The sequence below is a fragment of the Gopherus flavomarginatus genome, chromosome 1, assembly GCF_025201925.1.
Source record: "Gopherus flavomarginatus isolate rGopFla2 chromosome 1, rGopFla2.mat.asm, whole genome shotgun sequence".
Taxonomy (NCBI): domain Eukaryota; kingdom Metazoa; phylum Chordata; order Testudines; family Testudinidae; genus Gopherus; species Gopherus flavomarginatus.
Genome location: NC_066617.1, coordinates 368756468 through 368762475, shown reverse-complemented (window position 1 = coordinate 368762475; position 6008 = coordinate 368756468). Strand labels below are relative to the sequence as shown.

The 6008-nt window shown below is 49.7% G+C and overlaps 1 pseudogene; it reads left to right on the top strand.

The window, feature by feature from the left end:
• Nucleotides 1–1323: 1323 nt before the first annotated feature.
• Nucleotides 1324–4912, top strand: LOC127032676 (olfactory receptor 51G2-like; annotated as a pseudogene).
• The last annotated feature ends 1096 nt before the right edge of the window (nucleotides 4913–6008 follow it).

Below are 6008 nucleotides of genomic sequence, written 5' to 3'. Positions count from 1 at the left end.
CTGGTTAAAAGAGTGGGAACAAAGGGTAGGAATAAATGGTAAATTCTCAGAATGAAGAGGGGTAACTAGTGGTGTTCCCCAATGGTCAGTCCTAGGACCAATCCTATTCAACTTATTCATAAATGAACTGGAGAATAGGGTAAAAAGTGAGGTGGCAAAGTTTGCAGATGATACTAAACTGCTCAAGATAGTTAAAACCAAAGCAGACTGTGAAGAACTTCAAAAAGATCTCACAAAACTAAGTGATTGGGCAGCAAAATTGCAAATGAAATGTAATGTGGATAAATGTAAAGTAATGCATATTGGAAAAAATAACCCCAACTATATTTACAATATGATGGGGGCTAATTTAGCTACAACTAATCAGGAAAGAGATCTTGGAGTCGTCATGGATAGTTCTCTGAAGATGTCCACACTGTGTGTAGTGGCAGTCAGAAAATCAAACAGGATGTTAGGAATCATTAAAAAGGGGATAGAGAATAAGATGGAGAATGTCTTATTGCCCTCATATAAATCCATGGTACACCCACATCTTGAATACTGTGTACAGATGTGGTCCCCTCATCTCAAAAATGATATACAGGCATTAGAAAAGGTTCAGAAAATGGCAACTAAAATGATTAGGGGATTGGAACGAGTCCCATATGAGCAGAGATTAAAGAGGCTAGGACTTTTCAGCTTGGAAAAGAGGAGACTAAAGGAGGATATGATAGAGGTATATAAAATCATGAGTGATGTGGAGAATGTGAATAAGGAAAAGTTCTTTATTTTTCCCATATTATAAGAACTAGGGGCCACCAACTGAAATTAATAGGCAGCAGGTTTAAAACAAATAAAAGGAAGTTCTTCTTCATACAGCACACATTCCATTTGTGGAACTCCTTGCCTGAGGAGGTTGTGAAGGCTAGGACTATAACAAGCTTAAAAGAGAACTGGATAAATTCATGGAGGTTATGTCTATTAATGGCTATTAGCCAGGATGGGTAAGGAATGGTGTCCCTAGCCTCTGTTTGTCAGAGGATGGATGGCAGGAGAAAGATCACTTGATGATTGCCTGTTAGGTTCACTCCCTCTGGGGCACCTGGCTTTGGCCACTGTCAGGAGACAGGATACTGGGCTGGATGGACCTTTAGTCCGACCCAATATGACCATTCTTATGTTCTTAAATCCAAGACTTTGATTTTGCTGATCTTCCTTGAGCTCCTGGGAGTCTCTAGACTTTCACTAAGAGCAGAATGATGTCTCGTTAAATATCATGTAGTATCCTGTTCTTTTTCCTTTCAGGAAGGAAAGTTCAAAACTTCTCGGATTGCCTAGTATATTATGTCAGCTGTCAATGACACTAAATTCAGCTCTGCAGTGTTCCTTCTCACCGGGACACATGGTCAGGAAGACATCTATCTCTGGGTCTCTATCCCCTTCTGCTTCATGTATGTCATTTCGATAGGAGGAAATTCAGTCATTCTGTTCATTATAGAAACAGATCCAAGCCTCCATGAGCCCATGTACATTTTCCTTTCCATGTTGGCCATCACAGACCTTGGCTTATTTTTATCCACCATGCCGACGACATTGCGGCTGTTATTATTTAACTCTAGAGAGATCAGCCATGATGCCTGTTTTGCCCAACTGTTCTTCATCCACTTGCTTTCATACATTGAATCCTCCATGCTCTTGTTGATGGCCTTTGACTGCTTTGTCACAATCTCTAACCCACTGAGATATGCTTCTATTTTAACCCTACCGAGAATAGCCAGAATGGGACTTTTCTTTGTGCTAAGATCGGTGGCCCTAATATTCCCACTCTCCTTTCTCTTGAAATGGTTCCGATACTGTCGAGCCAATGTCTTCTCCCATTCCTACTGCCTGCACCAGGAGGTCATGAAGATGGCTTGTTCCAATATCACAGTCAGCAGCATCTATGGCAGGCCTGCACAACATAGGCCCCGGGGGCCGCATGCGGCGCGCAGAGGCTCACTGTGCGGCCCGCGGCGGGATTCAAAAGGCTCTGGGCTGCCCACAGAGGTGGGGAGCCGAGAGCCATTTAAATCTCATCCGCGGCGGGATTCAAAAGGCTCTGGGCTGCTTGCAGGGGCGGGGAGCCCAGAGCTCTCTAAATCTCAGCCGCCGCAGGGATTCAAAAGGCTCTGGGCTGACCGCATCCGAGGGGAGCTGAGAGCACTTTAAATCTCAACCGCGGCCAGGATTCAAAAGGCTCTGAGCTGCAGGCAGCCGAGAGCTCAGAGCATTTTAAATCTCAGTCGGGATTCGAAGGGCTCTGGGCTGCCCACAGCCGCAGAGAGCCCAGAGACCTTTAAATCTCAGCTGCCTGGGCCGACTTTAGGCCAATTCAACCAATTCCCCTGAATCAGCCTGCCCCTAAGAGGGCCACATGCTCAAGCCCCAGTATGGTGTACCGGCAAAAGCCAGTGCGCTGTAGCGGGGTGGCCCAGCTTCCCCAGGGGGCAATTTAAAAGGCTTGTGGCTCCCAGGCCCTTGAAATTGCCACCAGAACACCACTGCTGGAGCCCTGGGTTAGGGGTGTGGGGTCTCGGGGCTATTTAAAAAGTCCAGGGTTCCCGTCGCTTCTTCCACCCCGGCCCTTTAAACAGCCACCAGAGCCCCACCACTTCCCCAGGGTTCCCGTGGCTATTTAAAGGGCTGGGGTGATAGAAGAAGGGGGGCTCTGGGCCCTTTAATTACCCCCAGAGCCCTGGGGCAGTGGGAGGCTCTGGGGGCTATTTAAAGGGCCGGGGTTCCATCTGCCTCTTCCCTCCCGGTCCTTAAAAGTCACTGAAGCCACATCACTTCCCCAGCGCTCCCTCGGCTATTTACAGGGCTGGGGCGGTAGAAGCAGGGGAGCCGCGGGCTCTTTAAATAGCCCCCAGAGCCCTGGAATAGTGGGGGGGGTCTCCAGATGCCTTTGCTGCCCTGGCCCTTTAAATATCCCCTGGAATCCCACCACTTCCCCAGGGCTCCTGCAGCTATTTACAGGGCTGGGGCAGTGGAAGCAGGGGAGCCCCAGGCCCTTTAAATAGCTCCTGAGCCACGGGCTGCTACTGCTACCCTGGTGGAGGAGGCAGGAGGAGGGGACACCCACCATACAGGATGGGTTGTACCCTCTGTACCTGCACCAGTTGCCCCCAGCCAACCCCTGCTGCACCTCCTGCCCTGCCTGCACCAGTTCCTGTCTGCAGCCAGCCCTGCACCCGCTGCCCACAGCCAGCCCGTCTCCAGCCAGCCTCTCACCCTCTGCCTTGCCTTCAGCCCTGCACCAACCCCTGTCTCCAGCCAGCCCTGCACCCCCTTCCCTGTCTCCAGCCAACCCTTACCGCACCCCCCCTGCCTGAAACCAGCCAGTCCTGCACTCCTTTGTCTCCAGCCCTGCCAACCCATGCCGCACCCACCCTGTGGCCCTGCCTGAAGACAGCCAGCCCACCCCACATACTGTCTCCAGCCTGCCCACACGTCTTGCCCAGCCTGCAGCCAGACCCTACCTCCAGCCACCTCCCCCCCACCTCCAGCCAGCTCCATGTCCACTGGTGCCCTGTAGTACCCAGGGAAATAACCCTGCACACCTGCTTCAATGAAGTGGGCAGGGAGCAGCTGGGACCCACACATGCACCCTAGCACACCCTCAGGGAGTGGCGGAGCTCATTTCTAGTTCAGACACATCTTTTTAAAAAAGAACTTTAGGTAAGGTTAACATACATCTGTACTTTCCCGGACATGTCAGGTTTTTGGATCTTAAATTGCCATCCAGGAGGAAAATATGGACGTATGGTAACCCTATTGGTACAAAAAATACATACTGTGGTAGAACTTTTTATAGGGAACTGGTTGCTAAGAAATGAAAGGCTTTTTTTTTACATTATTTTTTCTTTCAGTCATCCCTGCCGGGGCCTAGCCGAAAATGTTCGAATCGGGCCCCACACTTCCTAAAGCTGGCCCTGCCAGCTGTGGACAGGATTAAAAGGCTCTGGGCTCCCCACAGCCATCGGTAGCCCATAGCCCTTTAAATCTCAGCCGCGGCTGAGATTCAAAGGGCTCTGGGCTGCCCGCAGAGATTCCCAGCCGCAGCTGAGATTTAAAGGGATCAGGGCTCCCCGCCGCCACAGGCAGCCCAGAGCCCTTTGAATCCCGGCGGCAGCTCCAGCGGATGCGCTGGGGCTGGGATTTAAAGGGCTCGGGCTCCCTTCAGCAGCAGGAGCTCTGGGCCCTTTAAATCCCTGCCCCAGCCCCACAAAGCTCCGGGTTCCAGCAGCCACCGGAGCCCCGGGTCCTTTAATTTGACCCTGAGGGCTCCCAGCCAGCTCTTCAGCTGGGAGCCCCTGGTTGATTTAAAATCAAGTATCACCTCCCGACCCTCAACCTTCCTTTTTGGCCCACAGCTGTTTTGGTGGGGCGGCACTGGGAAAGGAGGGTTTGTTTCTGCAGGGCTGGGCGGTGCTGGGGCGGAGTGTTTCCACTGGGCCGGGGGGGGTCTTTCCGCGGGGCCGGGGGATTTCGGCCCTCAGCTGTTTTCTTTCGAGTAATGTGGCCTTCGCCGCTTTACGAGTTGTGCAGGCCTGATCTATGGCTTGTCTATTAAACTCTTAATGGTGGGTTTGGAATCGTTGCTCTTCTTTCTCTCTTATACGGTGATCCTCAAAACTGTGCTGAGTGTCGCATCCCACCGGAGAGACTCAGGGCCCTGAACACCTGCATCTCCCACCTCTGTGCCATCCTGCTCTTCTACATACCAGAGATCGGCTTATCTGTGATACAGAGATTTGGGAACAGCTCTTCTCACTTCCTTCAGATTCTCCTGGGCTATGTCTACCTTCTGATATTGCCCCTGATGAACCCAATAGTGTACAGTGTGAAAAGCAAACACCTTCGTTCAAGGATAATAAGGCTGTTCATCAAGTGAAGGTTGTGACACTCTGTGCCTTAGGGGAACCCCCTACACCTCCACGTTCATCCTTATAATATGATTGTGTTGTATCCAGTGCAAAGTTTGTCATGTAAAGTGTCTTTGGAAGGCTCATGATGCACTAAGCATTATTGTTATAGTGATGTTATAGTAACTGTTGTTACTGTAATGTTATAATAAAGTTATAGGTTGTAATTTCATGTATATAGTTATGAGGATGAAAATGTATCATCATGAATTAAAGCAAGCCCAGAAAAAAGATCCCTAAGAGCAGAAGGGCAGTTCACACCTCATCAGAGCATGCATGTATGGGACAAACCCATCCCAGCCTCACAGGAACAGTGGACACTGGCCTAGGCAACAACAAAGGTTCTGTTGGACTCTCAGGTGAGTCATCCCTCTTCCTTTGGTCAGTTTGGGACTACGATGAAGTGATGCTCACCTGACTCTGAAAGGGGATGGGGGTAAAACCAAGAGAGGAGAAAGAGCATGACAAAAGGGAGAGACGTTTTCCATACTCTTCCTCTCTTTTCCACCTACATCTACAGACACCACCACCAAGCAACTGAAGTGCTGATCAAAGGGGAGAACCTGCCTGAAGAGCAACCAGCCAGCCTGTGGTGAGAAGTACATAATTTTGTAAGGACATAGAAAGTGTTAAAATCAGCTTAGAATGTGTTTTGCTTTTATTTCATTTGACCAAATCTGACTTTTTATGCTCTTTACAATCACTTAAAATGTATCTTTGTACTTAATAAATCTGTTTGTTTATTCTACCTGAAGCAGTGTGTTTGGTTTGAAGTGTGTCAGCGACTCCCCTGGAGATAATAAGCCTGGTACATCTCAATCTCTTTGTTAAATTGATGAACTCATATAAGTTTGCAGTGTCCAGCGGGCATAACTAGACACTGCAAGACGGAGGTTCCTAGGGTTGTGTCTGGGACTGGAGATATTGGCTAGTGTCATTCAGTTGTGCAATCCAAGGAGCAGCTTACATGTCCGAGGCTGTGTGTGAACAGCCCAGGAGTGGGGGTTCTCACAGCAGAGCAGGGTCAGTCTGGCTCCCAGAGTCAAGGACTGCAGTGACCTACCA